Source organism: Myodes glareolus, chromosome 2, assembly GCF_982192425.1.
Source record: "Myodes glareolus chromosome 2, mMyoGla1.1, whole genome shotgun sequence".
Classification (NCBI taxonomy): Eukaryota; Metazoa; Chordata; class Mammalia; order Rodentia; family Cricetidae; genus Myodes; species Myodes glareolus.
Window position 1 is genome coordinate 10,874,414 of NC_142027.1, and position 27,289 is coordinate 10,901,702.

At 47.3% G+C, this 27,289-nt stretch overlaps 1 protein-coding gene across 3 annotated transcripts in view; it reads left to right on the forward strand.

The window, feature by feature from the left end:
- The window catches only part of Tiam1 (TIAM Rac1 associated GEF 1), a 358,095-nt gene that overhangs the window by 157,872 nt on the left and 172,934 nt on the right, over positions 1-27,289 (forward strand). The window contains exons 1-2 of one of the 3 annotated variants that reach the window (XM_087899387.1): positions 13,719-13,871; positions 18,342-18,524. The gene's annotated coding sequence lies outside the window, so the exon portion shown is untranslated. Of the gene's footprint in view, positions 1-13,718; positions 13,965-18,341; positions 18,525-27,289 lie in introns of those variants that run through there. The other 2 variants (XM_087899385.1, XM_087899384.1) reach the window with 2 other exon arrangements.

Consider the following 27,289-nt stretch of genomic DNA (forward strand, 5'->3'; position numbering starts at 1 on the left):
AGAAGGAAAAAAGTCACACCATTGGAGCTGGCTTGGAGGTCAGATCCATGGCTCAATAGCAGCCACAAAGTCCGAGGGGAGTTAGCTCCTTTTCCAGGTTCCTGACCCCAGTGCTAGTCAGAGTCATTGACAGACCCATCTGCCCCAGCGGAACCTCCATGAGGGGAGATCCAGTCTAAGGTTTTCTTCTGGGGTTGGAGGGAAGGGAGGTGTTTAAGGTCTTTCTTGTATTGCTCAATTTCTTTCTTCTGTTTTTGGGGACCAAAGGGGCATAGGTCTTTTTCTCCCGGTCGAAAGCATCATGAGTGTGTTCCTGAGAAACAGGGCTCTTTCTGCTAATGTGCACAATTAGAGTTGGCAGACAAGGCCAGAGTCTGAAGGCTTAATGATTGACTTGGGGGTCCAGATGAAATAACAGTACTTTATTATAGCTTTCCAGTAGTTAGCATGCGACCCAAGGGGTCACCAAGGGGAATTTTATTCTTACTTTCGTTTTTTTCCTAGAGTTCTTTTTATTGTGACCATTTTCCATCTCTGCTTTCAGATACGATATTTCTTTAAAGGCTTAACCCTCACCACGACTCCCAACTTCTAGGGTGGAAGTTTCTTTCACTCCAAGGCAACCGCTTTGCTCACCTATGAGCAATTCCCTTGCAGGGTGGTGTTCACTTTTTATCAATGAAAGCAGGTTGGTACAAAGCCCTGACTAGGTCAGAGGGACTTCCAATGAGGTGTATGAAGTTGCATCATTGGCACCTATAGAACTTGTGAATCAGGGCTCCCAATTCACTCTGTGCTCAGAGCATAGCTCAGCCACTCTCATACAGTCTCCTGGATGTCCCTACCACTAAGGAAATACTTCGTCACTCCGTGTGACTTTTTCTTACCTTGTTCTGCACATGAATTGCCCAATCATGGTGATGCTTGTCTGAGTCCTTTGTGAAGTGGCCAAGAAACTTTCTCTTCTTGAATCATTATTAATCTGGAGTGTTGATCACTCTAGACCCCAGGTGCCAGTATAACAGGGCTGCAGGATTTATTTCCCTCAAGGGAGGGAATCTCTACATACTACTGGATGGATTTGAATCCCAGACAGCCCCCTCCTCCAATTTATTGGAAAAGGAATTATTGATGTCATACAAAGAGACACAAAACAGTAATTTGATGAGGCAATTTAATTTTGCAAAAGGATCCACAGTGACCCAAACTGGGGAGCCAAGCATGGCAGGGAAGAGAGTTCACTTAATTTTTATATAAAGACAAGGTGGTGATTGTCTCACCCCACCCTATTGGTAGGAGCTCAACCTCACAGTCTGGTGAGATTGGCTAATTCATTCATCATCAGTCCAGACTAAAAAGTCATGTCCTAGGAAAGTCTGGGATTCAGGGGTTGGGCAAATAGGTGGTGTGGGACAATTCTGTATTCTGTCAATTATGTTTTAAATAAATGCTGATTGGCCAGTAGCCAGGCAGGAAGTATAGATCAGTCAATGAGAACAGGAGAATTCTGGGAAGGTGGAAACCCATTGCTCCACAGTCCTGTCCAGACACCGAGGAAGCAGGATATGACCTGCCCTACTGAAAAAGGTACTGAGCCACATGGCTAACACAGATAATAATAATGGGCTAATAATGGGCTATATAAGTTATAAGAGTTAGCCAATAAGAAGCCTGAGCTAATGGGCCAAGCAGTGTTTTAATGAATATAGTTTCTGTGTGATTATTTCGGGGCTAAGCTAGCCAGGCGGCCTGGACAAAAAGCAGGCCCTCATGTTGCAAATAGGCAGGTACCCCAAGTGTTTGACAAGATGGGGAAGGTTTATAGAATACTAGCTCTTGGCAGACTAGCTGTCTTTGAGAGACAAGTATTTTTCTTATACTGGGATTCTAACTCAGGTCTTCTGCAAGAGGAATGTGTGCTTTTAGCTACTGAGCCATCGCTCCAACCCATGGGTTCAGTTTCTGAAGGAAGAATATGAGGCATTGAGGACATGAACTCCAAAGTGAAGATTGCTTGGGTTGGGGTCTAGTCTGCTCAAAGTTCCATAAGCTGGGCAGGCAGGTGGTTTATACATAACAGAAGGTTTTATATCTTTCACCTCGGGAAGCGGAGTAGTCGAAGACCAGGGTGCGACCGAACCCACATCTGGTGGCCCCCTTCCTCCTAGACCTGTATGTCTTCACTTGGAAAGGACCAAGGAGGGGTGGGTCATAAGCCACCAACCGCAAGTGCGTGCTTTGCTGTCATAAGCTAATCATTCCACTATTGTCCCTCCTTATACCATCATTTGGGGGAAGTTAAACTTTAAAGATGTGAATTTGGGGGGCCATGGATATCAAGACTCTTAAGACATGAGACGTGTCCTGGCAAGATGGTGCTGTGTAGTGGAAGGTGATATGCTTGGCCCTGAGGGTGCCCAGGAGTTACCAGTGTTTTTTTCAAGCAATACTCCCCAAAGATTTAGCATGCCATGTCTTAAATGCTCCGTAAATGTTATGATGTATGTTGGGAACCCTGAGCATTTAGGTGTCACTCATGGGATGTGTATTTCTTGGCCTAGTTTCTGTTCCCATCCTTGTTGTTGGTGCTTCAGACAGAAGTTGCTTCTGTGGCTACAGGAGAGTCTTCAGGCTTGGGTGTTTTGGATTGTGCTTCTGATGTGGAGCGGCCCTCAGGCGGTAGTGGATCAATCATTTGCTGAGGGTCTGTCGTGGAGCAAGCATGTATCTAGGCACCGGAGACAAGACTGTAAGCAGGAGTGACAGGAGCAGCTAGCGGTTTTTGTAGAGCTTCATTCTTGTTGGGGTCAAACAGGATCGATAAACAGATACGACCCAATTATAAAATGTTTATGGTGTGTTATAAGAGTTGCCTTTGAACAAAGATCTAAAGTTTAATGTCAGCTGTGTGTGCAGGCAAGAGCAAGTTTGCACGGGAGGTCAACCTAGCTGGTGGCATGTCCTTATGCAAACAGAGCCCCACGTTAATGCCAGAGGCCGAGGATGTCGTTTTTTGGTTGTTGCAGCAGCATGAGTCAGTAGGCTTGTGTGTGTGTGTGTGTGTGTGTGTGTGTGTGTGTGCTAGTGTGTGTCTGCCAAACCAGAAACGGGCAATGTGTGAAGAGCTACCTGTGATTTGTGTGGGGTGTGGGGAGGTGGGGTTTGAGGGGACAGTGACTGGTAACCTCAGAGCTGACTCGTGTTTGCCAATGGAAAGTTACACGTGTAAAGACTACAGCTGTTCTTTAATGGGCTGAGTTCATCTGTGGCCAGAGAAAGACTGAAAGTTCCCAGGAGTCTGGCTTTGAGACTTCAAGCCTGAGCAAGGTATGTGGCCGTGTGGTGCTGAGAAAGTAAAATTCAGATGTTGACAGTCCACAGCACTGGTGTCCTTTAGTGAGGACTCCCTCGTCTCAGTGGCCAGGCACCCGGGGAGATGGAGGCTGAGCTTCAGTGGTCCAGATGATGTGGGGAGATGTTGGTCAACAGCAGTTGGCATGGGCAACACCTAGGATCTACATCATGAATGGTCCACCACCAGACTCAGTGTGTGGGGGTCAGCTGCCTCATTTCACTGGAAGCTTGGGAGAAAAGGAGAAGATTGAATGGAGAGCAAGACTCCTCTTACTGTAAGAAGCACAGCATTCGCCCTTGAGGCGGGAGCCACATAAATAGGGCAGTGTAAAATAGCCACCTAATGGGTCACTGTCACAGCCCAGACTGTGATCCGGCCCTTCGCAGACCTCGCTCTGGTGAGCAGGCCTGGCAAGCACATCCATACACGTTCTGCCCGTGGTTCCTCGTATCTTTTGTTTATTGCCCGATTCAATCTGCTCAGGTGATACATCTCCGCTCCTCTCTGTTGGACGCGGCAATGGTTAACTTCATCGAGCTTTGTGACAAACCCGGGCATCTGTTTCTCACAGGCTGCATCCGGGCCTGAGCGGTGGATGAGGTGAATGTGGGGGAGCACAGGCTTTGGGGGTCGCACCAAGTGCTCTGTCTTCATCAGCTTGGAACCCGAGGATAATGGCACAGAAGGCAATGATGATAATAGAGAAACAAACACATGGGCTATGAGGATGCCAGGGGCCTTGATGGCAGGATGGTGGGTTGCCCATGTGCGGTGGTGGGGATGGGAGGGCTGGGCTCTGGCTTTACAAAGGCTAGGTTAGACTTTTAGACCCAACCCCTGCTTTGGGGTGGGTTTGGATGGCTCATCAAACCTTTCTGTGCTTTGATCTCTGTCTGTAAATGGATCTGGCCACCTGTAGTCTGCTGAACCGTCTGAGGACCGAGTGGTAGTCCATGCCAAATCGTCTGAGGACCAGGTACAGAGACGGGTGAACAGTCTTTCCTGTAGTAGTTTTCCTTTAGAAAGTGGTCGAGGGATGAGTCATTATCACGGAAGCCGTCCTCACACCAGCTCAGAGAGAAATAGTGTCGTGACCCCATTTTACAGGTGGAGGGGCGGGTCTGATTCCCACCCTGTCCAGCGCTCTCACTTACAGTGTCTGGCACCTCCTCTGTGTCTTCGCGTGTCTGGTCACAGCTGTTAAGCGGGACCAGAGTGTGGTCTGGACATTGTCTCATACAGTGTTCCTGGTTGATAGTTTGGGTTTAATTCATTTCCCTCGCTCTGATCCATCATGTTCGACCCATTCGATCTTCTTTGAAATTCGGGCTTCACACGGGTTGTTGGACACAAGGGCCCCGTGAAATGTGCGCCCTTCAGCTGGGACTACCACGCCTGGCATCCTGCCAAAGGGCGTGCCCCTTTGCCTCCTCGTCATTTTGAAAGATTTAATTTGATAGTTGAGACAGTCTCACTTCGTCTCTTACAGTAAGAGGCAGTCAGTCTTCTGGGTGCCAGGTGAAGATCAAGCCGATGTGACGGGGAGAACAGGCAGGAAACTCAGAGCAGGCTGGGCTACAGTCTCCAGAGTCCTCGTCCTCCCTCTCCCCAGCCAGTAGTAGTGCTTGAAACGTGCCTGAACCAAGTTATTTTTTTGCTTTTTAAAATTCATGAAAATCTCAAGTCTGTCTAAATGTTCTATTTGATGATGTCATGACTGTGGCAACGGATAAGAGAAAGTATTTCGATGGGGGCTTACCTTCAGGTCCAGAGGGCTAGTTCATGACCGCCACGGTGGGGAACAGGGCAGCAGACCAGCAGCCATGGCTCTGGAGCAGTAGCTGAGAGCTTACAACTTATTCAAAAGTTGGAGACAGAGGGCAAGGGACTGGATCTGTTGTAGGCTTTTTTGAAACTTCAAAGCCCCTCATCCCTCAGTGACACATCCCACCAACAAGGTCACACCTTCTAACCCTTCCCAGCATAGTTCCGCCAAGTAGGGGCCAAGTAACCTTCAAACATTTGAGTTTGCGGGAGCTGGTCTCATTTCAACCACCGCGCGGCTCTCTGTGTCCAGAACTTTCCCATGTACCTGGAATGGTGCATCTTATGTATTTCCCTTAAGATAATTAAGGTCCATTCATGGTGTAGTTCTTGTGAAAACAGCCTTCCTGATAATGGCGGAGTAATACTCTATCGTATGCATATGCTACGGTTTGTTTATCCTGCTGACCTGGCAGTGGGTGCCTGGGTTGTCCCCACCTTTCGGCTGCAGTGATGAGCGGCTGTAAACCGTGATGCTGCTCTACAGTGGTTTGATTTTAATTCCATAGGATTCCAGTGGTAGGAGCTAGGGAAAGCTTTGTCTGCAGCAAGTTTGCTGTCGTGATTTCTCGGTGTGCATGCCTCTGCCCAGTGTCCCCAGCACCCTTCTTTGCCATCTTGCTGAGTCTGCCACAGTCGTTGTCTGGGGATCATGCTGGCAGCTGGTGAGTCAGACTGCCTTCAGCCATCCTGGTTGACTGCTTCCTTCCCTCCCTCCCTGGGTGCTGGGCCTCTTGCTCACCTGTCTGTGGTTGGGCCAAGGCATTTCCCAAGTTCCCATTTCCTACAATTTGCTTCTGAGTTCTGGAGCTGCCAGATGAATATTATTTTCCTCACCTGTACTATGTTGGAGTCCTGACTTCCATATGCATCTGCTGCTTTGAATGACCACTTAGCGGAAAGATATTTTCGCCTGGCGACAGTGCTGGAGCATGCAGCAGGTTTGCTTTAGATGGGCCGTGTGAAGCTGCCTTTGCCTTTTCTCTCTGAGCCTAAGGGGATTGCATGCTCCATCGTGATGAATGCACAAGACTTCCCGTCCCCTCTCTCGCACTAGGACTCGGGACCTGGCATGTGTCTGTCACCCTACTTCAAGTATAATACCTGGGGATGCGAGCGTGATATGTTTCCTGGTTGAAAATACCTTATCAGAGGAAATGGTGCCAAGGCCTTCTGCAGATGCAGAGCTAGCATTTACATTCAGAGCCCCATTAGAGCATTTCACAGTCATCATTCCTGAGAAACTGCCTAATTTTAATTCATAACTAAGAACTCCGCAAAATGTCAAGTGTTTCCAAGAGACCTCAGAGTGTGGTCCTTTTCATCCTGCCTTTCCCCGTGCTTGGTTTCTCCTTTGTCATCCAACATCACCCAGCCCCAGTATCTCTTGTAGTATTCCACACTGTTTTAGTGTGGATGGTGATATTTATCCCTATATGCTGCTATAAAGCAAATTAAAAATTGTTCTAGTCCATGATTAACAAAAGCAAATGAATCCAAATCACCTTACATCTTGCTAGTCCAGGACCTCAGACCTCAGAAGCTCTCCTGCAATGCTCTCCTCATTGCTGCCTCACAGTCGGGGCTTGGGGGGTGGGGGAGAGGGGAACTGAACCAAGTCTGTCTGTAGCCTCAAGTCTTGTTAGGGTACCCCTCTTACCTAGCCCACACCTAGAGCCGGAATTGCACCTGTTTGCATACAAAGCAGCGGTATTTATCTGAGCACACTGCAAACACTCAGGTTGCTTGAGATGTTGTCTTGTTTTATTTCATGACGGAAAGTGATCCAGGAATATTAATGTTCCTTAGCATTTAGAGAAGTACTAGGCACGTGCCCTGGAACCCCCGTAAATCCAGGCCGCCATGCCAGGGGTCTTCCATTCCCCCTTCTCATTTCACGGAAGGGGAAACAGCGCGATTGTTTTGGCCTTTGTCTGGCTGTTGGTGCAGCCTGGGCTGGAGCAGGCTGTTACCTTTCATGCCCTGCCTCTCCCGGTGCGCCCTCCCCAGTGGGGATTCTCCCAAGCAACTCTTCCAAGAGTGTAGTAGGCTGTTGCTTTGGGCTGCCAGCTCACAAATAATGGCATGGAGACTTATTATTAATTATGAAAGCTTGACCTTGGCTTAGGCTTGCCCCATTGCCTCTTATAATTTAAATAAACTCATATCTTTCCACCTACATTCTTTTATGTGGCTTAGTTATCTTTACTCTGTACTTCCTATCCCGTTTCTTCCGGCTGCGGAAGAAATCTTCCCTTTCTTCTTTCCTGAGACCTCTCTGTCCCCAGAAGTCCTGCCTAACTTCTTCCTGCCTCGCTATTGGCTATTCAGCTCTTTGTTAAACCAATCACAGTGACACCTCTTCACACAGTGTAAAGGATGGGAACCTCAGCCACTCCCTGGAGAGGAGCCTGAGCCCTTATCATCTTCCTTCAGTTATTCTGGTTATCTTACTCTCAGTGCCAACGCAACTGTGATTATTGCTGTGGAGCAGGGGGTGCCTGAAAGATCCCACACCCGGGAAAGCCCAGATGCTCTGCCCCCACAAGCCACATGCACCTCTTGTGAAAGGCGCAGAGCATTCTTGGAACCCACAGGCCCACTGCTTGCATGTGGGCAGGACAGCACCTGGCCCCATATGTTTTACTACGGTTGGTGCTCAGGGCTTCTGGATGTCTTTCTCCCTTGTCTTCGGACCTCTGCCAATAGTTCCTGTCTTTCCCCCATCACCCGTCGTGTTACAGATCTGATTTCGGTTACTAGTATGTGGACCACTGGTGAGTCAAAAACTTCTCATTCTGGTGTGTTGAAAGTTGTTCTTCTGTGAGGAAATCTAAATTGAGGTAGTGACAGAAATTGGAGTTTTCAAATCATAGGAAAATATAATTGGAAGATAGAACGAGGGCTATGTAAAAGAGAAAACTGGACAGCATGATTTGATCATTGAGAAAATTGAAGCCTCAGATTTTTAAGGAACTGTCCACCAAGCCCAGCAGGACATTCTGGAGGTGACATTAAAGGCCATTAGTGTTTCCTTGGTCTCTTTCTTTGATGTTATATTTTGTGAGAAAAGCCCTGCATCTTTATCAAATATTCAGTTTCTAGAGAGAAAATGCCATAAGGAATTTCTAAGTTGGTTTGTACAAGGTTTCATGTGAGGTTGTAAATATTCTCCTTCCACATCAGATTTAGCAAGCACCTGTGCTGTGAGACATTACCTGGGAGGGTGAAGGAAGCTTGGCTGTCTGGCAGAGAGGAGGAAGGCCTCTTCTGGGGCGCGTTAAGGGCTCTGAGACGGTCCCTGTTCCCATACAGATTCTCAGATGATGTAGCCTGAGAGTGGGAGGCATGAATTCATATTTAGCCCTCAACCAGTTTCAGATATAAATGATTTGTTTTGACAGTCGGTCTATAACTGACCACAGGGCATCTTTCCATGGCGCTGCCTTACTTTCTATGGTGGCTCTACAGGGTTGACAAGATGTGTCTTTAGAACTGCAGGCATTCTGGGAAGTGGGCTCTTTATTTACAATCAGATGATTTGGCTGTGTTACTTACTACCCTTGTGGGACATCACCTAATCTGAGGAGGTGCTCACCGCCCTCCAGCCTTGCTGCTGATAGGTTGTTGCTAGGTGACGAGCAGGTTGGTGTGAGCGCCTCTTACTTTGTACTTGGGAGCCCCCCTCTGCTCTCTGCAAGAACTGGTCAAGGTGGAAATTCATGCCACAACAGATGCCAACATCCTGGCTGTAGACCTGCTTACGTCTCCTGGTACGTGTTGGGCAAAGCTGAGTAGATTCCTGAGCAAGCTGGTTCTGCAGATCTTTAAATGGACGTCCAGAGGGCAGGGGTCCACGGGTGACACTGTGTCACGGAACAGGATGGAAAGGTTAAAAGTTGTCTCTTAGAAACCTAATGTGTGAATCAGCAAGATAAAGACGGAGCTGAGCAATTTTGGCAAGAATGAGCGTGAGTAAACCTTAATATTTTTCTTTTTCTTTTCTTTTTCTCTCCGCACCCCCCCCCCCCCCCCCCCGGACAGAGTCCTGCTCTCTAGCCCGTGCTGGCTGGAAGTCACCGTCCTCCAGCCTCAGACTCTAAACTGCTGACATTACACGTGTCGCCACAGCCAGCTAGGTGTTCACGTTGGAATATGAATGTAATGGACGGAGTTTGGAAATAGAGAGGTTTAGCTATTTCTGGATGCTTCCCCATGTCCTTAATGTTGTTTTATGGCATGTTTATTTTTCTGGCTCTTGTGTCGGTATCCAGTGGTAATGCAGAGACCTTTTAAGGGTGCTACTGTTTCTGATGTTTCAAATAAAAACCTTCCAAGGGTGTTTTCATTTGCTTTATATGAGATTATTTTTGTAACCTGGATCAGTCAGCACCATCCCCATGGTGACTCTGATCTTGAGAAACTGTTGGGGACTAGTCAGTGCTCCCCCTGCTGAACTAGTCAGTGCTCCCCCTGCTGGACTTGCTTCTTTGGTTCAGAAGTTCTGAGTACCAGCGCACAAGTCCATTGCTTCGGGCCAGGCTCATAACTACACTTTGATCTTCTTTTCCTAAATGTGTAAGACCTTTTAAGAGAGAGAGAAAAACCCAATGATTTTTAAACTTCAGGTTCAGGTGCTGACGAGTTGAAGAGGGTCGGGCATCTTCCTTGCCATACATTGATGTGATGTGTGGTGGGTGCTCCAGCTGGGCTCTCCCTGGGCAGCCCTCCAGCTCTAGGGTGGGAAATGTTGTTCTCCTGAGGTCCACTCTGCCTCCAGACTTCTCTGTTCAGATGTGAGCAGAACAGGGCTTTCCTGTATCAGCGATCCTTCTTTCCAGGTCTTTAAAAGATTCCCAGGCACTACCCAGCAGTAGGTGTTAGGTGCTAAGTGTATCCTCATGGATGGCTCAGAGCGGACTTCAAGGAGTCTTTGGGGGTGGTCTCTAGAAGCAGCCACGGGGAACTCCACTTTCAGACAGGAGATGGGAGCTGACTCAGTTCAATCCAGCTTAAGTTCATCTGGTGCCCGCCATAAGTGTGGCTTCAGGGGGATTCAAAATGAGCAAGCTATCTTCTGGGAAGCACCGGGCAGAGCGGCCGACAAACACCATCCATCCGTCTGCCCTTTCATTCCAGGGAGAAGTTAAATCACCCCAGAAGGAAGAGCCGGAGGCTCCATGGGATCCGAGAGTAAACGATGCACTTCTTAGGAGAGTCTGTTCGTTACTTTCCAGGGCTGTGAAACAAATGCTATGACCAAAAGCAACTTCCGGGAGAAATCATTTATTTGGTTAATGGTTCCAGAGTGTTAGATTCTGCAGTGGTGGGTGAGACATGACAGCAGGTCAATCACATCTTTATCCACACGTCGGAAACAAAGTGAACAGGAAGTAGGGCCTGTCTATGACTCTCAAAGCCCACCCCCAGTGACATTTCCTCCAACACACTGCCTCTCCTAAAGGCTCCATAACCTCCCTGTATTACTGTAATCAAATGTGATGACCAAAGCAGCTTACAGATGGAGAGTTTATGGCTTATGGTTCTTGAGGAAAGAGTTCATCACTGGGGAGTGGTGGTGGGGAGAAGTGTGGTGATGGGATGGGGAAGCCGAGGGGTAGCTTCCTTAGCCGAAAGCAAGAAGCAGGGAGAGTGAACTGGAAGTGGGCGAGGCTGTGAAATCTCAAAGCCTGCCACCCCTGATATACTTTGCCTAGCAAGGCTGTACTACCTCCCCAAACAGTGCCACCGACTAGGAACCAAGTATTGGAATGCAGGAGCTATGGGGGGGGGGCATGCTCATTCAAACTGCAACAGATAGGAATGATGGTTACTAAGGCTGGAGGAGATGGGGAGGAAAGGGATGGCCTTGCCAAAGGGTACATGCAGAGCTACAGTTACTTCCGGAATCCAGGGCACAGTAGACGGCAGTCAGAGTTGCTTTGTATTCTTCCAAACAGCCGGATGGCAGGGAATTGAATGTTTATCAGAATCTGTGCAATGCATGAGGTGCTGGATCTGCTAATCACCGTGACTAAGGTAGTGTGCGATGCACACAGGCATGGCAACATCACTGGCAACATGACGTTGTACCCGGCAAACACGTACAGCTATCTGTCAATTAGGAATAAAATAAAACCTTGAAGAAGCTTCTGAGAGAAGGGCGAGACCAGAACCGCGTGGACTGTGGAGCTCGCGTTCTTTTACCTATAAGTGATCTGTCACTTTCTTCTGATAAATTGTAGCAAGCTTAAACACCCTTCCTGTTCTGGCTTAGGCCGATGCTTGCCAACACTGGAGTGACTGATGGCGCCACCGGAGAGCCTCCCCTGCCTTTCTGTCTTTCACGTGTCCCAGTGAAACGGCTCTTCCTCCCAGCTGGCTTAGCTCCCAGCCTAAAACTGGGCCCTGATTTTAGTCACCTTCGTCTCAGCCCGTTATTAGTTTTCAGCCTAGTTCAGTTACTCATCAGCTTTATGAGCGTGGAGACACTGAGGCTGCGCCCCAGACCGAGCGCCTTCCTCGCTGACCGGCCTCGTATCTCTGCTTAGCTTGTGCAGATGGTTCTCAGCCATCAAATGGTAATTAGTGGGGAGAAGGGAGAGTGTTCTTCCTGGACACTGTGATGTTGATGATACCACAGGGGTGAGTGACACGTTAGTTAAGACGATCGTCTTAGGCTTTCTTAGGAACAGCGCAGTGAGCACTCAGGGCTGGGAGCACTCAGGGCTGGGAGCACTCAGGGCTGGGAGCACTCAGGGCTGGCCGCTGCTTTGTTACGGGGCTGTCCCATGTGTTGTAGGCTGTTTGGCAGCATCCCATATTTCTTCTCAGTTGAATCTCTCCCCAAGTTGTGAAAATGAAAAGTGTCTTACACACACTTAAAGTATTCCCTGGGGTAAAGTCATCTCTCGCTTAGGACCCTGCACCGTGTAAACACTTTATTTTACTCCTTCAGAGCAGGCACGGGCACAGCAGTGTTTCTTTTCTTCCTGGGGTGTCTTATGCCAGTCTCTGTGCAGATGACCAAGAACATAAAGATTAGCCAGGCCCTTCTTTCTCAGGTTTATATATGTGGACATGTATTTGTCAAGTTTAAAGCTGTCGTGGTTCCCCTGGCTAACTCTGATCACTGTTTTCCTGGAAGCTACATTGTGTGTGTGTGCGCGCGCGCGTGTGTGCACATGCGTGTGTGTGCATGCGTGCGTGCATGTGCACATTTTCATCTGTGTGCTAGAGTGTGGAGGCCAGAAGTTCATTCTCTATCTTTTGAGGAAGGGTTTCTCACTGAACTCGGGGCTCACGAGTCCGCTCTGCTGGTTGGCCCGCACTTCCAGTGGATCCTCCTATACGGCCTCCATAATGCTAGGGTTATAGGCACATGCCAGTGGACCTGGAGTTTTGGATGTTTTCTCTGGGTGTGGGATATCTCATTCAGTTCCTTATGTCTGCATAGCAAGTACCGTAAACCAGTTCTTTACCAACCAAGCCAGTTGATTCCCCAGCCAGCCAATTCCCCACCCCCTAAGCTACATTTCATTTTTTCTGAGTATTGCTTCCAGCCTGTAGTTCCGGTTGCTGTTTGAGTCATGATGATTCCTTTACTGATTGCTGTATTTCTGTTTTCGTGGTCTGTGTCTTTGAGGAAAGCCCTTTTGCAGTGGGGGGAAAGGGGTCGATATCTTTGACTTTCAGCACAGCTGATAACCTGAAGAAATGATAATGCTTTATTCATCTGTCAATTTCACGCATGGCTGCTTCGGCCATTTCAGGCCCAGCGTCTGCTTCGGGGGCCCCAGCTCTCTGCTTTCTCGCTTGTGATTGCTTCGTTCTTTCTAACTAGCCACCTGAGGCTGCTTCTTAGCCACTGGCCATGAGAAGTTTCACTTACTGAACTGATGTCTGGAAACCATGGTGGAGCCTGGGGAGTACTTCTTGGAGTGCTTTGCGGGGTGACTTAGTGTGTTTTCGCTCCAATTTTTAGAGACTGCTATAAATATTGTTCACGGGAATCAAACATATGTTGGCTTTCTGTTCAGAGGACGAGTGCGAGGGAACTGGAGAATTTTCTGGATACTTTGTACTATGTTACAGTTGCCATTGGTTTAAAGATAGCTAGCTAAAGGTTTTTCTTTTCCTGCCCTTTCTGTTTTCTAGGTTTACTTAAACAATGTTTAGGAATTGTATCTCTGTCCAGCAAACTGTCCACAGTCAGGGCTGCCCCTGAGGGGACCAGGTAAGGGGTGTAGTTACCCTTTAAGAGACACTGCTGTCTTGCTGTGTGCAGGCAAATGCTGACAGGAGCTTATGCCTTGTGCTGAACGCCCAGTTTCGTTTGTAAAATGGTTAAGACCCCATAGGAATAAATCTCTCCCAGGATGTGACTAGCAGAGTGCTGGACTCAATGACTGCAAGTCACAGTCCTCCGCTAGGCTGCCGCCAAAGGCTTTTTGCTTTTTTTACTGAAGAAGTGAGAGGAGGAGGAGGAGGAGGAGGAGGGGGAGGAGGAGGAGGAGGAGCCCTAGGCCCTCTCCAACACACCCAAATGACCAGATTCATCATAGCACGAAACTTCACAAGTTACACCCACTCCCTTGCCGGCAGCCGGGAAGGCTACAGCTTCCTGATTTCAGTTACTGGAAGTTGGAGAGATGGAAAGGCAGCCGGGAGCGTGCGCCTCGCTGAGCCGCGGGTGAGCTTTGAAAAATTCGATCCATTTTCCACCCGTGAATCTCCTGGGCACTGCTGGATCTGGAAGCTGCTGCGGGGGCTGTGGTGAGGATGGGTAAGAGCCCCAGAACCCTTAAGTGTGGCCTGAGGCTGGGAGCCTGGATGGCCGGAGACCTGGCCGTGCTGAGTTTATGCTGAGCCCCAGGGTGCTGTGCGGCTCCACTGAGCTTACCGCAGTGTGGGGTTCTGACCTCAGGAAAAGGGGGTTCTGACTCCGAAACTTCTCTCTTGCTTTAGCGAGGAACATTGTATGGGACGGGACGGAGACAGTGTGACTGATCTTGACACCCACCAAAAAGATGCTTCCTGCCTGGGACCCAAGCCCGCTGTGTTCCTCTGGCAATTACTAGTCTGTGTATGGGTGGGGGGTGGGGATGGAGGGAATCCCTTGGAGAGGTTTGGGATTCTAGGCTGGACTAGTTTTCGGATATTTTGAAGCTGTGGCTTCGGACCAGAACCTGGGTGGGAATTCTAGAACTGAGGCATTAAGTCTCAGGTTTCCCCCAGCTAAAAGCCCCTTTGCCACGGGGGATCTCTGTTTATCTGGAACTTCGTTTTTTTTAACGTGAGTTTTTCTGCCGCAACTGGTTGATCTTCTCATCCATTGCCTAAGCGAATTTTGGGTGGGATGAAGAGAGGAAGTTTGGCTGGAGGGTGGCACCGGGGTTGGGGGGTCCTTGTAAATGACAATATCCTAGCAAAGCATAAACTCTGCTTCCCCATTCCCCCACCCCATGTCCTGGTTTTGTTTTCCTGGTAGGCTTTCCTGGGTGTGTGGTCAGAAGGAAGTTTTGAGTCTGATCAGTGGCTTGGTGTGATGATGCACTTGGAACCAGGATTTTGAATGCTTATTGTTAACTGACACTTCATGAAATTACTTTTGGGATAGAAAGGTGGCGGGATGGCTGGCTCTTAGGTTTGCGACTAAGTATCCATTTTGCAACAAGCTCTTTCCTGGTTTGAAGCCAGTGGGATAGGAGTTATTCTCAGCTGACCTTGTCGTTTTCCTAGCACTGGGTGGGATGACTTGGCTGTCTCAATAGTATTGCAGGTATTACAGGTCCTGGCACAGGCTGCTGGGGGCTCAGTTAGCTTGCTGGGAACATTCTGCATCCTTGTAGGTAATAATCTGTGAAGGAATGACTTCATTCCTTCAGCCACACTTCATCTGTCCCAAGGGAGATCAGGTGGTATGGCCCAGGCTGTCACACCTGACAGTGGCTTCAGAAACAGCCCAATAGGTGGGTGACTTGGAGCATGATGGCATCATGCCTACTCCTGAGGAACCTGTTGTCACCCTACAGGGGGTGGCTGAACTGGATCTTGTGATGGCGAGGGCAACACTAAGGAATAGATGGAGTTTATGGAACAGCAGCCCTTAGAGAAAGGGGAAGCAGTGGCTCACAGCGAAGGCTCCTGGGTGTTGCCACTGGGGACTGTTGTGCAGATGTCTGAAGCTGGGGTTGACTCTGCCTTAGGACCCCTGAGTTTCTCAATTCTTGTGCCATGCTCTTCGGTTGGCTCCCTCTCCCTGTACTGGTTTGGTTATGTTTGTTTTATAGACTTCTAATGTTTTGAGTTCAGTTTGTCACAGATATGGGACCACTGAAATTAGTTGTTTTTGTAGCTAATTTTCGTTGGAAGTTTCCCAGCTCTTCCGGGGCTTGCGGTGTATTGCTGTACAGTTAGTTAGATTAGATAGATTCTGTTTTTTAAAGCTAAAGCATGTGTAAAAATGTTTCCTTGTCCTCTTGGCTTTGGTTATTCTGTTTCTCTCTTTCTGTGTGTACATGTGTGTGTGTGTGTGTGTGTGTGTGTGTGTGTATGTATGTGCATGTGCACGCGTGTGTGTTTGTGCCATGCCACTAAGACACACCCTCCTAGCTGTGTATATTTTCCTGATCAATCTTCCCAACATATCACCAGTTTTATTGCTGTTGGAAGAATCAGCGTGGGTTGTTCGTAGTTGACACGCAAACAACCTCCTTCTAGAATTAAAAACATTCAAGTGTACATCTAAAAAATTCTGCCGTATGGGATGCTGTCAAAAAGGACTCATGACATCCTCTGAGAACAAGTAACTGAGTCCCCCAGCTGTAAGGAGGGAGACATTTTGTACTTGTCTTTGTGTCTTTGACGTTGATTGTGTTTTTCTGTTTATTAAAGCATACCTTCTGTTTGTGAGCATCATACATATTGGACCAAATTGTTCCAAAGTGGATATTGTGGATTCGCTAGGGCACACCCTGCGAAATTGTTCTCGAAGCATCAAGCCAGAGTATGTATGAGGCTTGCTTTGAGGTAATTTAATGTGAAGTGTAGCAGCGATCAAACCTCTCAGCAATCCACATTTACCTTGTGCAAGAGTAGACAAATTGTCGTAATGACCGGGGAGGAGCATTTCATTTCTGTTCATATTTAATGCATGAGCCTCAGTGTTTTAAAGTTTAGCCCAACCTTTCTGAGTGTGTGGCAATCTAAGGGCTTTGACTCCTGCTTTGCCAGTTAGTGGCGAGGTCTCAGGATAATTACTTTTGAATTTCCATACCTCCAGTGATGAGATAAATATGCAAATGAGTCGTGGTTGTGTGGTTTACTGAGAGGATCCAGGTGCGATACCTTTCATGTGACTGGGCACACAGTAGGCTTTTTGTGAATGGTAGCTCATTGAGGGTCTCCTATTCCCTGTCCTTCATGTCATACTTTGAAGTTCAACACTTCTCTCTCTGCCTGTCAGAACAGTGAAATAGGATAAAATAGAATTGTCATCAAATAAAACAAAAATCTTGGGGGCTGGAGAGATGGCTCAGTGGTTAAGAGCATTGCCTGCTCTTCCAAAGGTCCTGAGTTCAATTCCCGGCAACCACATGGTGGCTCACAACCATCTGTAACGAGGTCTGGTGCCCTCTTCTGGCCTGCAGACATACACACAGACAGAATATTGTATACATAATAAATAAATAAATAAATAAATAAAAAAAACAAAAAAACAAAAAAACAAAAATCTTCTCCCTATCTATTCCCTCTTCATTATCAGTGAGTGAGGTCACCAGGGACTCCTTTTAAATTTCCTGTGTAGTAATCTAAGTTTCCTAGTTAATTGTTGAGAAAGTGACTGCGGATTTCCTCTTTTCAGTTTTTGCCTTGTCTTCCAGGGATTATTATAATCTTCCAGTCCGTCTCATCTACCTTCCTCTTCCTCTCTCCTTTTCTCTCATTTCCTTTTGAAGAGAAGTGACATGATCTTAAAACCCCACACGTAACCAAGACCAGGAAAGCATACCCGGTTCACAGCTGAGGTGGGGAGATGAAAGTTCAGGGCTGGGCGGTTGCCTGGATTTTAGAAAGGAATATTGGGTTTTGAGGCCCCCCCGAGCCCAAGCCATTTTATCTTCTGAGGGAGTGGGAACTGAAAGGGTCCTGAGTTATAGATGGTTTGTTTTGCTTGTTTTTATGCATCTGGAATTATAAGGCTTGATTTGGGGACGGGAGAGATGCCGAGCTGGAATAACATTCATCTGCATTGTGGTACAACGACAGTCGATCTCTTCTGTGCCCAAGGATGGGGCCCCGGTTTATATATTGTAACTACTAAGCTTCAGGTGTGGCCTTCTCGTCAGGGAAGACAGACAGCTGCTCTTGGTCCAGCCTGTCTGCTTTGTTAGGCTGGTGTGTTATTTGAGTCCAGTAGATGTCAGAGGGAAGACCAGGAAGTGGAGTCCTCCCAAGTGTCTTGCCCCTCTTTGAGTGCTTTCGAGGCAGTGTTACCATGATGCTCATCTGGTGAAAGTCTGGGGACAGATATCACCACTCTTGGGAAGTTTTACTGGCATAATGGCTTAGAGAGGCTTGGTGAGACTTTGTCCTAATCGTAGAGTTTCATTCAGTCACCTTGGTGTCTTTTCCTGGGGAGACTCACCACACACACCTACTTCTTAGAGTGATCTGATGACAGAACAAAATGCAGATACTGCCAAAGTCCTGCTTGGTGAACCAGGAGTTTTACTGGGGTCACTTACAGGAATATGGGTGAGAGGTTACTTACAGGAGCAGAAATGACTCACAAGACAGCTGCATCGCCAGAGCCCACCCCAGTGTGGGTAACAGTTCACAAAGCTGGGAACCTGGAGCACCCTGCACAGCCTGCAGCTAGCTCAGCAGTCGGAGAGTGAGCATCCTTTCCAGGTATCTCTGGTTTAAGGCTTGCTTTTCCAGGCAGCTGCCTGCTCTCAGACTTCTTGGCAGCTTTTACAGCTTAGCCTGGCAGGAAGGTTCTAGTGAATCTGGTCAGTGTCGGGGGCTTTCTGAAACTTCCCTGCAGGATGGAATGTTTTCATCTTGGAGCAAACTGTTACACAACATCCTTTATGAGTGTTGGTGAAATACATGCAAAATAGCCTAAATCCGTTTTTTTTTTTATCTGCTCTGACAGGTAGAACCGTTGTGGACTGAAACCCATCTCTCTAGACCTGAAAGCAAAACAGAGAAAGAGGAAGGGCACACAAGTTCCAGAGACTATGATGTTCTGAATTCCAGTCCCTCTCTCAGGAAGTGAGCAGCCCCTTCAGATGGCACCTCTGGAGATCCTAATGAAGGCTCTTCCCTTTGGCCTGGGGTAAGTGTGGTGTTTGCCTGAGGCTGGGGAATAAGCGTTCGACCTCTAAGACCTGTAAGTCTTTATGATCTCAGACTGCTCCTTAGTCTTCTGTTTTGGGACAGTGGAAAGTGTGGTATTGGTGACTGGTCTTGGTGGGAAGGAGGCTGCCGGTCTCCTCATGTGGAATCAGAGGCTTCAGATTCTCAGGGGCGCAAGCTTTGTGGTTCTTGCCACAGTTAGGTTGTTTTGTAGACTCCCTACCTCTTTGTGCCTGACTTTCCCTTCGCCTGCTTGTCTGGAGCTAGGAAAGGGAAGAGAGAACAGATTTGATGGCGCAGGAGGAAACTTGGTGTCCCAGCGTGTGTTGCCTGTAGAATCCCGTTAAATGAAAGAAGCTCAGTCTTCTACCTGCAAAATGTGCTTGGGAAAAGCATGACATTTCACGGGAGGATCATCGATATGGTCACACTAGACACCTTCATTTTATTGTGTGACGAGTCTGGAGCTTTACCAGAAGGGATCTAGGGCTAAACCTGTGTGTTCTGAGTCATGTAGAAGAGAAAGGCTTTGAAAAAACGTCTTCCTTCCCTCTTTGGATGTCCAACAAAAAGGGCTATGTGCTTTTCTGGTTTTCGCTCTGCAAATGAGGACAGTGGTTTCTGTAGTTCCCGTGGATTTCATTGGGAGAGAATGATTAACACCAAAAGGCACTTTGGAAAAGATGACCCAGCCATGGCTCAGTGGCTAAGAGCACTTGCTGCTTTTCCAGAGGACCCAGGCTCAATTCCCAGCACCCATGTGGCGGCTCACAACTATCCATAATTCTAATTCCACGGTATTCAGTGCCGCCTTCTGGCCTTCACAGATGCCTGGTACGGATGTAGTATGCTTTCATACATGCAGACAAAACTCATACACATGAAATAATATTTTTTAAGCGAAGCTTTTGAGCAATATGGAGTCGCAGTTATTCCCAAGTTTGCTGCTGCTCACGAACTCACCGAAGCCTTGGTGATGCTACACTGTGCATTCTTTTTTTTTTTTTTTTTAATGCTAAGCAGGTCTTGGTAAGATACTGGGGGCTGCTGACTTTGAACAAAATGGAACCACAAAGGCAGCTGCTTCCTGAGGCCTGACCGACCCCTGCAGCTTCTAAGATTTCCCTCCAGCTTCCTGGTCCTGCTGGTGGGTCCTGCTGTAACCTGTTCTTCCAGTATTGCCTGCTGCTCCTCCCTGCCTGAACCCAGAGCCAGCCCTGGCCACGCCCCTCTGACGAGCCCTACAGCAGCTGGAGAAAGCTTCTTCTTGGGTGTTTACCTCGCACCATGTGAATCTAATAGGGTTGTGAGAGGTAGAGGTGACTCTGTCAGCAACAACTGTGTCTGTGCTGTAGTGCACCCCAATGGTCTGTCCCCTTTCATGCAAATTTCTCCCACCAAGTGCTAGTCTCTTTCTGTGGGAGGGCTTCCCTGGGAAGACTTGGCTCTCCTTTGATCAATACCCAGCAATTTTCAATTCTTCTTTTCATCCTTTGTAAGAGCTATCCACTCGGAAGGTGCTCCTGTCCCAAGCCAGTGCCAAAGTTTCACCTTGTCGTGACTTCCTGTGGCTTCCTTCCCTCCCTGACCTAGCCACCAGCAATTGTCTTGTCTCTGTCTTAAGTCAGTTGTCCAGAGCAGCAAAGTTGGGAAATGGCAGAACTTGGGTGCAAACCCTGGTCCCCTAGCTCCATGGTTCAGTCTCCTGAGGTGCTCCTGGGACCCCTCTACTGTGGGGCTGCTTGTCCTTTTGTCCAAACCGTCCACTGCGTGGATACGAGTGTTTGCAAGGGGTACTGGGGTGCTTTAGGAGAGGCTGCTCTCGGATCAGTCTCCCTAGCTATGTCTCAGAGCATGCTGTCCTAGCATGCTTCCCCCTGGAGCATTCTTCCCCAGTTCCCTGCTCGGTCATTAGTTATCTCTCCCAAAGGTGGGTCCACCCCGCTCTGCTGCCTTCTTACTCTAGGCCCCTCCGACCTTTCTAGTCTCAGATCCCAGGGTTGCTTGTTCTCTCTTCCTCTTGAGTACCTTCCTTCCTAAAAGTGCCTTACAAATCTTTAGGGCTCTGTCCATGTAGCGAGGATCTAGGAACTCTTTAGAGATCACCTAAAGTCGGTGCAAAGACATCCGGGGAAATGTCAGGTTTGTTCCTAAGCTATTCAACCGAGGGGAAGCACCCAGGAGAACGAGCCAATTTAAAAGGCAGCAAGGGGCGGACCTGGAGGGAGTCTGTGCTTGTCCGAGCCCGTGTGTTTTCACACTGCAGCTGCTCCGGCTGAGTTGGGCGATGTATACATCATCCCTTGGCTTTGAGTGCTAGGCCCGGCCATCCACCCCAAGGGAACCGCAACCGGTTTACGTGATGAGTAGCCATCCAGTCGCTCCAGTGCTCAGGCCTGTGGCTAAGCGTGTTCCGTGGAAACGGGAAGACAAACTTGCCAAGCTTTTCACTCCATTCCGCCTTTTGAAAGATTCCAAAGATGTCAGTTGGGATGCAGTGTGTTGCGTTTTATCTGGTGGCCAGCCATATTCCTTAGCAGTTTCTCAGCAAAATACCGGCCATGTTCTGCCTTCTGGGCGTGTCCCTCTTTGTAAGGTGGTGTAAAGATGGCTTGCCTGGATGTCAGAAAGCAACAGCAAAGACGATGTGCTGGTCATGGTGGCACATACATCTAATCCTGGCAAGAACAAACGGATCTCTATGAAGCCAGCCTGGTCTACATAGTGGGTTCCAGGCCAGCCAGGGCTACTTAGTGAGACCTGATCTCTAAATACATGAATACACTTACACGCATTGAGCACCTACTGTGTACCTGGCATTCTACTAAGTACTCTCAGTCAGAGTAGGGACTCTTTGGGTCTCAAATGTGCAGACGTTCAAGCCCTTGTGGCACTGTGTGTATTGTTCTGTTTTTGTTGTTTGTTAAATCATTTGAGTATACACAAACACACACACACACACACACACACATATATTAACTATTGGTCCCACTTATCTCCTCATCTCCTAATATCTGCCCTCCGCCCTTGCAACATCCCCTGTCAAATTTAAAAGAAAGACCAAAACCTAACCAAATAAGCAAAAGGATCATCTTGTTTTGCTGTAACTCGTTTCTCAATATTAATAACGCCTAACACTATATATGTGCTATGACATCAGTTGTTACACATTACTGCTTAGAGAATAATGACAAAAACACACCTGTACTTGTGTTGTACAGATGCACACTGTTCTTCTCCAGTGTTTTCAGTCTACAGGTGGGTAGAGGTGTGGATGTGGAGAGGTGGGCACAGGGGGCTGACTGCGGGACCCAACTTCCTTCCTGTGGCATGTGTGAGACTCTTTGCCTGAACTCACCATCACGCTTTATCTGACTTCTGCCTCCATGTGCACTGACCTTCAGTCCTAGAGAGAACCAGGGCCATTGATGACGTCACATTGACTGTAGAATTCAGAGCCTAAAACAGCCCTTGATGATGATGTCAAATTAACTCTAGAGATAATCGGCGCCTTTGATGGTGATGTCACATTGACTGTAGAAATCGGAACCTTTGTGTCTTTTCTATGCTGACAAGGTCTTTAGTGTTTTGAGATTTGGTTAAAGTCAGTGTTGCTTGAAACACCATGACTAGGTATGGCTCAGGGAGTGGGTACGATGGTATTTGATAAACTGCAGAATTAGGAATCCCACTTTAGTTTTAGATGTTTGTCCACAGGTGAAGTGGATTGAGCTGGCTCTTTGAATTCCCTCAGAAAATGTTGTTAGTTTCTAGTCTTTTCAAGGAGCAGGAGATCATCTTGGTCTTGAGTGGTATCGGTTGGTGGTATATACGGTTTAGGATGTTGGTGCTTTGGGTTGGATACTTGGGATACTCTTCTCCTGGCTCGTCCCTCTCCTGCCCACATTGCATAAACATTGGCGTGGCAGGGACAGATGGCCATTCCGGAGCTCCTTTGATGTCACATTTGGTTGCCTAGGTGGGGGTAGAGTGGTTGCAGCCAGTCTCTGTAGGAGGAGGACAGGCTGCCTGGGAAATACCCACTTGACAGTGGGTAAACAGAAGGAAAACTCCAGAAACGCTGGGTGTCCTGGTCCGTGTTCAGTCCAGACAGCAGTGGCATGGGATTTACATAAGTGTTTAACTTGGGAACAAGCCAGAGAGCACAGAGCACAGGCCTTAATTGATGCTCTGCAGAGTTTGATTTTCTTACAGGAGTGAATGAACTGGAGTGGGGGTGGCAGAGGGGCTGCTTGTCATTACTTTTGGGGTTGGGGGAAAAAAAACATTTCTCCCTGTAACCTGGGTTAGGCTCAGGGGAGGCCACCTATAGTCCCAGGCAGTCAGTGGAGAGCAGAGCCGCGCTTGTCTGTGTGTTTCCCGCTGATTAAACTGCATCAGTCTGTGTAATGAGGACCAAAGGCTCTGGTGAAAAAAAAAGAAATAGAAGTATGATAATGAGGAGGAGAATCCAGACAGGGAGGGTGTGAAACAACAGAATGCTGAAAGAAACTGCGAGGGTTGGTAACGGGTGAGCATCAAATGGCTTTGCAGGATCTAAGCTTTGAAGGGTACAGCAGAGGCTGCTGCCTTCGGACGCTTGCAAACCACGGTGGAAGAACGAAGTCTCAAGTCCATCGCAAGCTTCTGCGATTCAGCCTTGGGCTGAGAACTATTGATATATGCTTGCAGAAGTCCCAGTGGGTCAAATTATGGCTGTGTATTCAGGGCCCGTGGCATCTATTTGCTATGCTTCATAGGAATTTTTCTAAGAGGGCAAATTTGGGGAGTTCATTGATTATTTTAACAAACGACTTGTTACATGGCTGTGAGCATGGCCTCCGGAGGTGCCCTCAGGAGATTCAGTGAGGAGAGGAGGAGGGCGAGCCCCTGAGAAGGAGGGGTGAGTCAGGACATTAGCCAGAGAACTGTGAGGGCTGAAGATGGGGGAATTTACTAAGGCTGCTGTCATCTTTCTCTGTGTGTTGAACAACCCATTTATCTTCAGTACACATGGCCCTAGAAGTAGGGTGCTTGGGCTTAGAGTTGTCAGTTTTACAACAGTTCAGACCGCATTTGGAATTGCAAATTTGGGGCTTTCTATGGTCTGGGAGTATCCATAGCTCATGTCTTTGGTATCAATGTTGGGCAGCACTGACGAATGACAGAGCGCTCACTGTCATCTACCCAGTCACCAGGGAAGAATTCAAGGGTCCACAGAGTGCAGCAATGCTAAACTGTAATGCTCAGTAGGTCAGATGTAGCAAATGTGCTTTTGACTTAAGGCGATAGGTGTAATTGGGAAGTAGCTTCATCATAAATTGGGGAGTGTACCTGTATTTATTTCAAGTCGGGACAAGCAACCTATATGGACTTTTGGTATACTATTTCTGCTTTATTTTTTCTCAGTGATTACAGTAATCTAGGGTGCACATGTACTTAAGAGGCCATTTAGTCTTAAAAAGATCCAATCCAATGCACTTTAAATTTGTTTTCCATTGTGTATATTCATTATACATGGTACCGTGTTACATGAAGACATTTTCATACATGTATGTATCTTACGTTGCACACACTGCTCCATCTCCCCTACCCTGCCTTTTCTCATTCTGCCCTGCCCTGTTAGTCCTGTTTTTTCTCTTAGGGAGTTTTATGTCATGTATATGCACATAACTTTATATATCTGCATAAAATCTAGGAACCATAAATGGAAGAAACACATACTTACCTCTCTGAGACTGGCTTAACTTGATTCATGTGGTTATTGCCAGACTTTGTTTTTCTTTATAAATGAAAAGCAAAATGATTCGTGTTGATACCACATCTCAAACATCTCTTCTTCTGTGGTTGGACACGCAGGTCCAGTGGGTGGGCTTTCTGTTTAGGTCCCTGGTGAGACTATTAAGGATGGAAGTGTGGGAGTTTCATTGTGCAGCTCCCTGGCAGTGCTCTCAGCATTTTCTTCCCTGTAGGTCCAGTGCTGCTATTGATTTTGCTAGAAATCACTCAAGACAAAGTGATTCTTCCTTTTGTATTAATTGTGTTCTTAGACAATTTCATACAGCTCTGCCATGGTTTCTGATTATCTTCACCTCCTCTTTCCTCTCCCACCACTGGTCAGCTACTCCTCCTTTCCCATATCTTGTTCCTGTCTTTTTGTTTTAACGATATTCTTAGTTACTTATATTTGGATAAAATGCTTACTCTTATTTGCTGGTTGGTATTTATTTAGTGAAATATGGGAAGGTGTTCATTGGACAAAGGCAAAGTCAAGAGATGCACATTCTTTCTACTTGGGCACTTCCTGCTTCTGATTCTGACTACCTTGTTGGCCAGGGATGAAAGTCCTATCCTTTACAGAGTTTTTTCTAACGTGGTGGAACCAAGAAGCAGATCTGTTGGCTTATGGTTCATCCCTGTGATCCAGTCACTCAGTGGTTGAAGGTCGAGGCAGGAGAATTGCTATTTGAGAACAGCATAGCTCACCTTGTGTGTGACCTACAAGTGAGCTCACAAGTAAAAAAACACAGCCTTTTCTTGACCTTATTCATCAGGCCCAGCTTCTGTGGCTGTAGTTTACATTTCTGTGTGTGTGTGTGTGTGTGTGTGTGTGTGTGATGTTTAAAATTAGGGGTTCTTTCCCTTCCCTTCCCTTCTGCTCCAGGACTAAGAGGCTTCATGTAGCTTGAAAATGGAAACCATGGAAAACCCGGGATCTGGAAGTAATTTTCATCAGGAGAGAAATTACCCAAATGGGAAAAGACACTATTTAGTCGCTTGCCAGCTGAGGGAAACACAAGAGTGGGTAACTTGCTCTCCTTCAGTAATTGGATACGTTATGCAAGGCTAACAATGTCATTGGGACTTTGCAGTTAGCCAAAGGCAGGCCCAGGTGTTCCCTGGTCCCCTCTCCTGAAGAGTGCATTGAAACAGGGGTAAAATCCAGATCACCAGCCTCTTATTTCTGTCACGTGAATGACACTTATTCCTACAGATGCGACTCATTCATTGACCACTCTCTGCCATCTAAACAGGGATGTCTGGGTCGTGGGAAACAGGCTGGGGAATTCTCTTGTCTGGTGTCCGCCTTCCCGAGGGGACAGGACAGTTAGGAGCGAGGCCTTCTATTGCCTCGTATTGGGATTATTAAACTCCTTCCTGTGTCTGGGGTTCACAGTCCTGGGCAAGTGATAGTTTAGGATCCTTCATCCTAAGAATGAAATTTTACTTTGGAAATTAAATGACTTCTCTTGGCCTATCATTTCTTATGACATAATTCTGTCCTCAGATACTATCCCTTACACCATTCCTCATGTAGCCCCTGTTCATCAACTTTCCCTAATGGTCATGAGAACAATTTAGTCTGCGACCTGCAGTCTGTTTTGATGAAGCTCACTTTTCCCGCAGTTTTGGCCCATGTGATCCAAGCTGCCTGTGTGTTCATCTGCCTACCTATCTGTCACTTTTGGTGTTGGTTTGGATGGACTCCTGGCCTCATGGATGCTAGATAAATGTTTTACTGCTGAACTGCTGCCCATGCCTGATTCCCGCCTCTTGTTTAATCATTAGTGTGCAGTTGTTGAGATGTAATTTGTTGACTAAATGCCTACTTCCCTTTTTCTGTACCTAGTTTCAGAGACTTCCAGGGGTCTTTGTTTGGAAATCTATTCTGGCCATCTGGTTGTGTGTTTGAAGTGGCATAGCCACTTGAGTCTTTCAACATCCCCTCTGTTCGGTCTTGTGTTCAGGGTCACATGCAGGGAAATGAATCATTTTGTTCTGCAGATGCATTTAATTTAATAGGTACAAAGGGCAGTATCTGAATCTCACTTCACATTTAGGGATTATAAATATATTTGAGGTACTTGGGAAGAAAGCATCGTGTTAGAGATGGATTCATCTGTGTGTAAAGCTAAAACCAGACTCATTGCCAGATTTAATTTGTCAAGTGTTCTTAGAAAGAGGTGGCTTTCTAGAGAGTGTGAAGCTCATTTTGTCTTAGGCTCAGTAAGACCATTCTTTGCATTTCTCTTTCTGTACATCTTTCCCATACAGAGCACTGTTCAAAACCCTGCACACATGGCTCATGACCGCTTTATTCAGAATTGCCCAAACTTGGAGGCGACCAAGATGTCTTTCAGTAGGTGGGTACCTACCTCACATGGTAGCTACACAGTGCTAAAAAGAAGTGAGCAGGCCACGAAAAGGCCCGGAAGAGCCTTAGATTTAGTTGTTAGGAACTGGGGAGCAGGGAGGGATGGCTAGGTAGGAAACTGGGTAGATTGGGTAGTCCAGCAAATACATGATACGGGTCCTGTCCAAACCTCGAGAATGTGCCACTTCCAGAGTAACGTTAGTGTAGGGTTTTCGGGAATAATGATGTGTCATGTGGGTTCATTGGCTTTCAACAGATGTCTTTCCCTAGTGGGGGGAGGGGGAGGGGTCTGTTCTTATAGAACAGGAAGTCTATAAAAAAAAACTCTATACTTTTGCTATGAACCTAAAATGATCTATAAAATAAAATTTTAGATCATAGCAACAATATAGAAACCCAAGCTGAGGAGATGCACCCCTGAATTCTCCCCAGGGGATCCAGTCAAGAGTCTATTGCTTGACCTATGTTAATTCATAAGTCCCCTGAGACCCTCTGCTTGGACAGTGGTTGCTAGGTAGCATAAGTTCCTACATCAAGAATTGTTTCTGTTCCTGCAGAATAGAGATAGGACAAGAATGGTCTTTGTTCTG